We start from the raw sequence: 12,627 nt of genomic DNA, 5'->3' as shown, positions 1-12,627 counted from the left end.
TTAGATTATTTAGCCTAAGTACCAAAGATAGGAAATTTTGACTTTAATAAGTATGAATCATTACTAAGAATATTCGTTATTTGTTATATATAGGTAATCATTTTCTTGAAAGATAGATTATTTTAGTTATTGCAATAAAATTACAATAAACCTTTGTTATTTTGATAGTGTATATTGTATACACGTAGACTGGAGCTTATATAAAACAAATATATTGCATACACAGTAACAGAATAATGTAATAATATTATTAACAGGTAAACTAAAAAAAATTAGTAAAAAACCCAAATAGTAATACTGATTTTCTAAATTAAAATAAAATATAATTTTTACTTTTATTTGTTTTTCTATATAATTTTAAATATAAAATTAGTGAAATTCTATTTATCAGAGAACTAATTCTACCAAAATTCATATATAAATTTTGTTTCATTTGTTAACATTATTTTTTAAAATAAATTATTTAACTCATGTTTTCAAACTTCCTTATGTTTGGTACACTTTTAGTTCAGTATTACAGATTCAAAGCTTTATTATGCATAATCAAGTGTAATACTATTACAATCAATACTTATTCTAGGTTCAATTAAATTAGTCACACGAGAATGTGTATACAAATTGCTGTGTATTGAATATTCAACCAAATATATGCGAGGTATTGTATAATATTATATTTAGCTTTATTTAATGTGTTTATAATAGTAGGTACTATATGTACATATTATACATATACTAGACTAACTCTGTATAATAATTATCCTAATCCAGATTTAACACATTTTGATTATATCGCTGCCATATAAAACATTTTGTACATGATATTTATATAAATGTTTGTATATTACCATGTTGCAGCGAATGAAGTTTTTCATATTTGTCTTGTAATCTTTACTGAGATTCTTAAACAATCATTGTGACTATTTTCTTTTATATATTATATTCCTCTATTATTACTATTAAATTATATTGTCTTCGAGCATCCTATAGTTTTTCATAATGGAATTGTTAAATGGCTATAATTATGATAATAAGCAAACATATAAATTTTGATGCAATAATTAAAAATGTAAGAAATATAATTCGTTATATTCCTAACAAAATTTTATTTCCTACTGTGTCTACATTGTATGTTAAAATGTACAAAGTGTATTAATGAGTAAAGAGCATAAAGGAAGAAAGCTTCAAATTAAAATTGTTTTTTATTTTTTGCTATTATACTATACCTTATAATTTTTGCTTATTTATATCTTTTCTAAAAATTAATTTATACTCTTATTACAACTTGGAATATATTTTATAAACAGTAATGAAAGGAATATATAATAGGTTGTACATTTATTTTTAAAAAATTGATTTTTCATATTTGTATTCATTTTACATACATTTCTTAAGAAATTTTTTTATTCATTTTTGTATTTTTCAATATAATATCGAATAATTATCAATAAATTAATGTTTGTTAATATACTTAATTCAATTTACGTTCATAGAAAAAGTTGCTTTTTGTTTAATTGTTAAAAGAAAGTCATTTTTTATATTACTCCTACTTGTATTTAATTGTAATAATTTTGATACTTTTACTTCGTTTTTTTTCTATATTTAAAAATTATTACAAGTTTTAAACAAGTTTTCATATAAGCATGTTTATAATGTTTATTTAACAAATCTTTAAATAAATTTATTATTTTAAAGAAAAGATAATCGATGAAAATCTTATGTACGCATATACGCACGCGCATTATTTGAAAAAGTAAAATTATCATTTAATTTCTATTTTTACTGCAACTTTAAAATTAATCATATGTTTTGAAGATGAAAGTGATACAAATTTAAAAAATTAAATTACAATAATTTAACTTAGTAAAATAAGTTATCGATTATTATCCTACATTATTTGAATTTATTTACGTAAAGAGATGTTAAATTAATAATACATAAAAATATATTTGTAACATAATATGAAATAACATTACATACCCTTTTATTGACATCAATTTTTTTGTAGAAGAATAAAAGAACTGCAGATACATGAACACGAAAGATATTATTTATTTATAATTTATGAGGACAAACAAGTAAATTTACATAGGAAGGACACTTTCAGTAAAACACATTTGCTAAACCGTTATCATGCTTAACATAAAAAAGGAAACTAACCGAAGTCTAATCACCAGCCTTGCTGATATAGTCTTTCACCGAGCGGCGTTATATTTGATACGCCATAAAACAATCTAATTAGAATTATGAAATATTTTCGAAGCGAAAGCACGATAATAATACGCATTTTTTGTTACTAATCATACTAACACTAATCTTTTGTCGCTTCGTAGCGAAAAATAAACGACTTAACGTGATTTTCGAATGGACACTAAACATCCCTATTTCTTTATCTCTTTTTCTCTTGTCCTTTCACTCGCTCGCTCGTTCGCTCTTTCTCTTTCTCGCGCTCTCTCGTTCTCATTTTATTTATTCAATCGCTTTTATCTTTCACTTTCAATTCCTCTATACGTAATCTATAATAGCATCATAGTAAACTAGTAAGGTACAAACAGGAGTTTTATACACGGTTTCACGAGAGAATACATTAAGCTCAGGTCTTATTTCTACTTTTACGAAAACATGGTCCTGTGTGTGTCCAACTTTGCGCGACAAATATTGCATTTGAAATTCACCGACGAATCCTTTCTGTCATTTCTTGCAAGAGTGAGCGGAAATCGACGGAAATCGGCGCGAGTTTAAGAATGCAACTTTAGACACCCACGCAAGACAAACTCCACAAAGTTTGCTCGAAGATGCTGACGCGAAAGAAATACGCAAAGTAAAAATCGGAAAGAACATCTTAAACATATTATAGAAACTTCGACGGTAGATGTCGATCGGACAACTACAATTTGTTTAATTATCGATAACGAGGATGCGAGAATCCGTTGCTCGCCTCGGGCATACGATTATACATGTGTACATGTTAACCTGTACGTTGTTTATTCGATTCGTTTCGCGAAAATGGTCGACGTTGTTTTACTTTGGGAATCTAACTTAAAATTAATATCGGTATATAATTCTTGACATCGAAATTAATATTTTATTTATTGAGCAAGGGTCTAAAACATTCTTTCTTCTTCTCAACTAGCGAAACTAAGGCTATGACATTCATATAAACGATTATTCGTGCACTCTGCTTCGAAGATTCATATATATTTACGATAACAAATAATTTCAAAGGGGATTACCAATTGCAGTTGCTTGCTTTCGTGTTCTCTCAAAAATTAAAAATAACAAAACACTAAAAGAGAAAAGAAAAAGAAAGAAAAAGCAATCAATTTTTTAAAATTAATCAAAGAAGTAAAACAAGCGTGAAAGTAAATACTGATGTATTATTCGTACGATTTGTTCGAATCTATTAATGCAACAAAACGATTAATGCCCGATTTCTTAAAACAAAATTACGAAAACTCATCGACAGTTTTCTTTTTAACCACACGGGAAGCATTCCTTGTTAAAATCTTATTCAATCTGACATTTCAATCAACGCTAATGTTCCTTACAGTTAGTATATATTATTATCTAATCGGTTCTTCAGGTATTAATACCGCAAAGAAAAACTTTTAAATATCAAATTCGCACGAAGAGGTTATGTAGTACACATTGCAATATTTTAAATAGTCACCGTGCAAATAGTTTTCTTTAAAAACAATATCTATCCCACGAAATTAAGTTACTAAGGAAAAAAGAAAAAAAGAAAAAAACAGATATGAAGGAAAGGGAAAGGAAGAGGGAGACACCTAAAAAAGTTAGCATCACATTTTTTTAGTAAATAGGAAAACTAGTATTCTGCACTCGTACTTATCAGAGAATTCGAAGCGTTTCTCTTCGAAGCAGGTGCATCACAGTTATACAGTTTTTTCAGCGACTGGGTTCTCTATCTAATCGTAGTTACGCTTTACAGCCTTACAGCCTAATATCATAATTTGCCCGTTTCCACGGGTACGGTAGGTACAGTATTATTGACAATCATTAAGACGGATCCTACTATTTAAGTATAATTAGGTACATTTTGTGCAAGGTAATCGTTGTGTGACAGAATATAGGACAAGTGGCTACGCACTCAAACGACTGAAGCGTCTTTGTAAAATGATGCCGTATCTCTCTTTTTCTCTTTCTTTCTCATGTATATATTTATATACGTTCTTCTTCTTCTTTCCGATCATATCGTTCATTGCATTTTTGTTTTTTCCTTCGTGTTCCTTTCATTATAATCATTAATTGTTCATTTCTCTCGAAAGACAAACGAAACAAGAGGATCCGACTCGTCCGGTGTATAAAGTATATAAAGGTTTCTACCACAGCCCATTTAACGATATATGTTATATTATCATATACGTATCATTAATACGGTTCGTAGTGTACATTGAAACGTAACATATATAATATATATATATAAAAAACACTAAGAACGACAGTTAATTTTCTTTCCTTTCCTTTCACATTCAAATTTACGCATTTACTACGTTATTTGTTTCTTCATTCTTTTCCTGTTCCTTTCTTTCCAAACATACACATCGTCTCTCGTTTCGAAATCTTTTCGTGACTATACATATATATTACGTTTACCCAAAAAACTACGATCCACGTTATCGCGGTAAACATCTATTCACTGGCGCTTAAGTTAAAGAATGCCGAAGATTCTCTTGTCTAAACATCGAAGAAAGGGCTAATAAGAAAACGTCGTTGAAGTCCTTAAAAGTTCTCTCTGGTTTGTTTGGATTGTCGATTTAGTTTTACTTGAGAATAATTAGTGCGGTTTTGGGTTCATCAGCGTTGTAAAATCACAGCCCAAAGCATCGAAGAAGTTGAATAAATGAACAAGCTAGAGAGTCGATCAGACACGATACAATCCGTTTAATTTTATTGCCGTTACCTTAATTTCAAGCCAACCAAGTCTTTCTCAGTTTGTCATGCGCAAAGGAATAATACATGAGAAATAAATTTTAACCTGAGCGAGAAATTCTAAAACAAATCGAGTCAAAGCACAAAAAGCGGACGCATCGATGTTAAAAATTGGTCATATTTCTTTTTCTTTTTTCTCTTTCTAACATTTATAAGCTATTTTTATGCTTGTTGCGTTGAAGGTTTCAATGGTATATTCAAGACGTTAAGATCAATTAAATATACAAAAAAGAGAAAAAAAAAGGAAAGAAAAAGAAAATAAAATTGAACGAAATTTAAACAAATATTCGCCGAGAAATATCTTTTGAGTGATATGAAAATATTTAGGTCTTCAAGCAATACTAGAAAATATCATGTTAACTAAAAAAGCGTTTCAGTTGAAATATAATAAAATGTCTGAAACATTTTAGGAACTCAAATAAGAAATTTGTAATGGAATTTTAGTAAAAAACCACTTTTATTGTACCATTGTTCCATTTTGTCCCATACAACGCTTATGTTTCAAGCGAGGAACGCGAATCGAGAATCATCGTTTGGTCTAAAACACGATGACGTATCTCGGATAATGATTCATTTTTTTTTCTTCCGGCAGTATAGTGTATTATCGCGATTAGTCTCGTGATACGAGCTTTTTCTCTTTTAAAAAACAGTCGTAGAGTAACGCAACGTTAATACGAGTAAGCGTAACGAATATAAAAGTTCATCGAGTATAGGCAAACGTACGACGATCGCTTGCGAAGAACGACAAAAGTGAATATATGTATCTCTTCATCTTTTTTCTTCGTATCTTGTGATTCGGTGGCACTGTCGTAAATAACAACGCATGTACACGAATATAATGTATCCGTAAAAAATTATTTTGTGCAATTTACAGAAGGTGCGAGCTACCGTCGTTTTTCAAGAACCTCTAGAGTCTTTAATGTATCTGCGCGTGTGTGTATATGTGTACATCTGTTGTGATACGTGTAACCTTCTGCACGCATGACTGTCGCATAGTCACCATTTGAGCATTGTTTCTTTTCATTCACCATCTTTCTTCAATCACCATTATATATTTCTCTGTTACATATCTCTCGCTATCTGTTTTTAATTTCTCGTTTAATTTCTTCCGCGATATTATCTATACGTCGTGAGACTCTGCTTAAAATTTGATACACATGGACGCAATGTTATTGTTCAGTCAAATTTTAAGCACCACGCGAAATAGGAGGATTCACTATCTAGGTATAACACCCCGCGAACGTGATCCATTTGGGCTCGTGGATACATTTCAAAGCTTAGATTTGCGGTGTTCGTCGTCGATCGAACGTCATGGCAAAAGTATGTCCGATGGGATCTGCGTTGCTTATCCCCTCTCGCGTAGGATACGTAATGCGAGAGCGGCGCGCGCACGTTCGATATTTTGCGAGATACCATCGAATCAAAATCGATGTCGAATGGCGAACGTCCACCGCGTGAAAATATGCGCGTCAGAAATCAATTAGATCGGAAAACGTTCTGCACCTGCTGCGTGTCTATTTCTTTCATGGTAAAGTAGTGTTACACGAATTATGTAAATACTCCGTGAGCAGAGTGACCTTGATAGCACACGAATTCCGTGGATCTTGCGATATGTTCGAAATATGATAAAATTGGCGGCCAAGCCTCACGCTTTTGCCGGAAGCTACGTAAGCAATGATAGACTAGTAATCGGGTAAAATCTTCCCATGCGTTTCAAAAACTGACCCAGACTGTTATACAAAAAATAACTCTTTTTTAGGTACGTTGGCGAATCGCTTAAAAATAAAATACCTAAACACCTCTTCAGCGAGTATCGATACCGGACTTGCGATCCCTCGGAACTATAAGCGGTAACGAAATATCAAATTTCTTGTTTGTTTCGATTCGAAACGGGGAAAATAGCAGAACCGAAAATTGAATCGAAGTGTGATGAATATCGATCGAAGAAATCTTCACAGTAGCTACCTCGAGAAATTTTTCTTGAAGACCTCGAGGGAATGCATCTGCGAAGTTAGCCAGGATCGACTTGCGAGTGTTTTTAAGACCGAACTCGCATTCTCTCTTTTTTTTGTCTTCTCTTTGAACATCATTATCGAGCAATGTTCTAGTAGGACAAACTAATCGAACTTCAAGGTACTACTAGAGAAACGCACACGAATTATAACCGGTTCCTCGCGAATTACGTCCTCAATCAAATTTACTAACCGAAAACCGCAAAGAAATCCCGCGCAGGATTTCAATTACGTTTCCTCCTCAAGCTGGATTTTACTTTGATGCAAAATCGCATCCATATCGTCTCTTCTATATACCAGTGTTCCAACCTATGTTAAATAATTATTGTAATGCGATCGTTGTATAGTATTTGGTATTTAATGGTCCGCAAACCAAGCAGTATTCCTCTCGCGACATCGATGTTTATTTGGACTTCTTCATTTATTTATTTATTTACTTATTATCTCTCTCTTTCTTTGTTTAATTTCTCACTAACACTCGACCATCGTTGACCCGTTTCCCTGAAGTTCGAGAAATTCTTTTTTTTTCTTTTTTAATATTCTTTTTTTTACTTTCTGAAGTAAAACGATTGTCTTCGTACGAACGAATGAATTATACGCATACATGGCGACCAACGGAGATCGCACTTCCGTTTTTTCGTTCGATGAGGCGAAAAGTTGTATCTCGAAGGATCTCGACAATTTTCGCGAAAATTCGTCTTTCATTCGTAGTATCTTTTCTTTTCTTTTTTTCGTAGATTTTAATCGTACTTATATAATTATTAAAAGAGATATTACAAAGTACAAAACCTGTCTTATAGCTTAAACTATTCAAAGGATGAGAAAGTAGAAAAGATTAGCAGTGATAGCAAAGAATAAGACAATGATGCAATAGAGAGCAATTAGGACCAAGAATATCGTTTCTCACGTTCCTATCAACCTCTGTCCCTTCTGGGACGTTTAATTTTAGCATCTTTCAATTACTAAAGTACATCAAAAACCCATTTTTGTTTCCCAAGTGAACGAGACAATTTAAAAATCCTGTGATGGAACAAAATATCACGTAGCAGTTTTATTATGTCTCATTGAAAGTTTCCCGAATTTGTCGAGATCCTTCGCCGACATCACGAAAGAATATCGATCAGGGCATTCACAATTCCGCGTTCACAGTTATATCCACTCTCTCCGTTGCATTTCCCTGAGAACTTTCAGCCTGCGATCTGGACTATTCGCTGGACATTTTAAACATCGGCGAATAACGTTCTTATTCTCTATTATCTCCATTTTTTTGTTTACTTTTCCATATATTTTTTTTTTTGTTAATTTTTCGTTCTTTTTTTCGTAAACACCCAAGTGCACCGACTGTTGCGACATTCGATCGCTGAATTTGATTGAGGATCCGCAGCGATCCTAGTTAACTAGCGTTAAAAGCGATAATTCTGCACGTTCTAACACATACAGTAATACCACTGGCAATCATGGATACAACCGTGTCCATGTTCTCCCATTTGTCCATCATATATATATATATATATATATATATATATAGATATATCATACAGAGTCAATGTATCTCGCGATAGTAGCTCGAAGGCGAAGAGAAAACGTGAATATTGAAAAATTCATTTCCAATTAGTAATAATGTCGAACACGTTTTGAGTTGAGACATTACTGTTACTCACGTGAAAGCTTTACTAAACTAGAGAATATCCTAGAAGATTACTAAGCGAATAATATCCCTCCACGACGCATTCGACGGAAGTGGGAAACGAATCTTCCGGACCGTCTTCCGTTCACCATTTAATCTCGACCCCATAGACAAGAAGATATAATTATCCGTTTGTGTTAAACCTATTAATAATTGTGATATTCTTCTCAACCATACGGACGATTTTTAAACGATTACGTTTTAGTAATTTCTTTTTATTTTATTTTATTCTTTTTTCTTCTTCAAACGTGAAACAAGCGGAATAATGTCGATCGTAAATCCGCTGGCGAGATGTCACTGATATTCGCTAACCATCGATATGTGACGTGTTATACGAACAATGCTAGTAAACCAATTGTCGCCTAGTCTAAAGTAAAATAAATAATAATTTCTCGACTATAATTGCCTATTGCTTAAACATAAAAGAACTAGCTAAAACGATCAACAGAAAAGAGAATATAAGAGAGTATAACTTTGACGAGACGCATCTCAAAGCTCGAAGAGTAATTAGCCGTTTCAAAGATACCAAAACGACGTTAATTATTTTAGTTTGGACACGTTTCTTCGATTCTCGGAGAAAATAAAATATCAATTACAAATCGATCAATAACAATTTAATATCCTATTAATTAATCACGTAATTGTCGTGAATATTAAATTGTTAAGGTATATCGGCAATAAAAGGAACAAACAAAGAATTTCGCAAATAAGAAAATCAGAGAGAAAATAGGAAATGAAGAATCATTGGCGACACGCATATAATTTCATCTTTCTTTTAACTTTCTCTCGACCGGAAATCCCTAGGAATATTTACAATTAGAAATACCGCCTTTCATCGACGCGTGACACGCGAATAAAGTCGGGGTTCACGAGTCTAGGATTGACGGAGAATTAAGCTAAGAATTTGAACTAATCCGTTGTTCCTCGTTAGCACAGAGTGAAATTTCATAGAATTCTCCTACAAGGGGTGCATCGACGAGGAAACAACGATTCGAGATATCAGCGACAAAGAATCGAACCTCGCCAGAGGTTTAATCGAATATTAAAGGGTACCTAAAATTCCTCTTGCTACCAGAAAAATTTATCTAGACGCCGTGTCTCTTTGCACACAAATATCCTATACCAACTAATGTATCTAATCGTCTGCATCCGACGTTTTGCTACGAGTAATCCACGTAAATGCCCACAAATATGTAATATGAACGTGTAATATATATTTATCTACTAATCATTACTAATCATCGATTTCGTCCTGCAGTTTGCGAAACTGTTCGCCTACGCTATTTTCCTCTATCAAATCTCTACAGCTAACATCGACATGACTAAACTATCATCCTTCCTAATCAGGAATCATGTATCCCTCTACATCTCTGCTATTACACGTTCCCTACGATCCTTGGCTTCTTTACATATCAGAAATATTTGTATAGTTTCTCGACGTTCCGTTCCTCTTCGAGGTTACCTATTTCGCGAATCGATAGGGCGACATTCCATTTTAATGTTTCACGAGCAATTGCTCGACTATGGGTTGGCGACCACGAATTAATAACAGCTCGTCGAGGTCTTTCAATGAAAATGGTACATGGTCGCTAGTTCGAGAAACAAACGTTCGAATTCTCTCATCGATCTCGAAGGTTAGAGTGTTTTTACGTGCACTCCAATTGTTACCTATGCTATACGGGTGTTCGTTCGGACCGATGAGTATGTGTATATCTCGAGTCTCCAGGCTCTGATACGATCGAGTGCAAGCTTCGAATGGAATCGATCATTGAACATTTGTAGAAACTTCTACGATTCGCTAAACAATTACTTAATGTCGTTACTACTATGTTATTACTGAGTGAAGATAGGAAGAGAGTGGCGAAAGCACGAACACACGAAACGCTTGGGTCGAGGTTTCGAATTATGAGGACAGACTTGACTGATTGTCGACAAGTTTTCATGTATAAACGTGTGAACATTAATTGGTTCATAGATACTCACAGTTTCTGAATTTGTGAGCTGTTAATTGATATGCTGAGAGTTTGGTGTATTTTATGATTGGAAGAATCTATGCGAAGTGTCTTGAAAAATATTCGAATAATTTTGAAGTAAATCGTATTCGTAAGACGAGTAAGAGAAAAGAATATTGTACCAGTAAAGGTTCATAAGTCAATTTTAAAGAAAATGCAGGTATATTACTGCATTTAAATTTAAAACCCGGAGTTTCTCAAAAGATTGGTACCTCTTTTCTACAGATATGTTAAATTTGCATTTAAATGAAAGGAACATAGGACGCCTTGTATAAAAAAAAGCTGAAAAAAATTGACTCGAAATAAATATTTATTTCTGACATTACCTGTGCCTTTCACGATTACTTCACAGACCAACTAAATTTTTCTTCGAGACAGTAAAACACCTTTATCGTATACATATCACATTCTATATAATTTCAAAACGAGTATATTAGGAATCCAATTTATTCGTACCTTTAGAAAAGGCTTAAAAATATTAAAGGAAGGAAGAAATATATATTTATAAATAATACAGCTATAAATAAGGAATAAATATTTCTTACTCACTTCCCATCACTTTCTTTTCTAAACCCTTATCTTACATCATTGACCAGTCAAATCTGTGCCAATAATTTTGAACCAACCCATACAACGCGATAGGCCATTACCATTAACTAAATATTCAACTAAAAGTAGAAACTGGAAATAAGAAAAAACTACAAAGAAAGGAACGAATTGTCCCCTCAGTCCCCTTCAGCAATGGTGTTGAGAGCGAGGTCACGAAGTAACGTAACCGCATCTGTGAACAATGCCATTTCGACAATAGACTTTCAATGAACGTTACGTAAAAACACAACTAACCGTTAGAATTTCTTATCCGAATTAATTAATAAGATTAATTAATTCGACGACCCTTTGAAGAACGTCAGACGTCGAATGGAAATCGTCGGGTATCGGTAAAATAGTTTACGCGAAAATCATCGACTTGTAAAAGACTCGATCGACAAAAACGACTTAATCGTTATTAAGTAGACGCAAATGTATCGATGAATACATTATACATACATCATAAGCGATAACGAGCATCAGATTCTTCGAAACAATTCGATTTTCGCTCGAAAGATTTCTGATAGCTTTTGACAATCTTGAACGACTTGGACCGATTTCATGTGGACCTTGAAGATCTTGAAATAAGATATAATGATTAATCTAGAAATTATTTCTTGCTTATACGGAAAATAATATTGTGATATCTGATGCACTGGTACCGTTTTGGCAACCTGAAGGTTTTTAAGACATACTTCGCGTCTCAAGATCTTCGAATCCATTAAATTCAAGGCTTCCAAGAGCTATTCGAAAGTTTTAGTGCTTCAAACCTGTCGAACCAGGTCTATGGAAAGCTTCTAGAAGAAAGCGATTTAAATACCTATCACTAATCACACCTAATATCTATGACTTTCTAAGCTGCAGCAGAATCGTTTTCTTGTCCCTTTTTCGAATATCAAATAAAGGTAAAATTACTCCGATGTCGATACAGAAACGTCGATAAAGCTAGTCGGTTCTAACACGAAAATTACAGTCTCGAATACTATACGTTACCTATCTATAATTTTTCTTTCTCTACGCTATTACTTTCTCCTTTCGATGTACACTCATTGTATATTGAATTTGTCGTTACCACTCCTCTTGTTTCGACGAGAAAAATGATCAAATGCGAAATGAAGTAGCTTAAACTCAAATCGAAACTTTGGTCGATATTAGGTAAGAAAAAGATACTAAATTTTGGACAAATTTCAGAATTTTAGCAATTCATCAAAGGTATAAGGGTAACTCCATTGGAAAAGTCTCAAATGAAAAATTCCATGTTTGCTTAAATTATTAAATAAAAAATTACAGTGGAAAAGAAAAAGATAATGATATTCGAAACAAGATGGCGAAAACAAATCTACTATGCAACACACACTTGACATAGAGGAAGAAAATTCAT

This window comes from Eufriesea mexicana, unplaced genomic scaffold, assembly GCF_001483705.2.
Source record: "Eufriesea mexicana isolate 0111107269 unplaced genomic scaffold, ASM148370v2 scaffold2421, whole genome shotgun sequence".
In the NCBI taxonomy this organism is placed as follows: Eukaryota; Metazoa; Arthropoda; class Insecta; order Hymenoptera; family Apidae; genus Eufriesea; species Eufriesea mexicana.
This window is presented reverse-complemented; position numbering follows the sequence as displayed.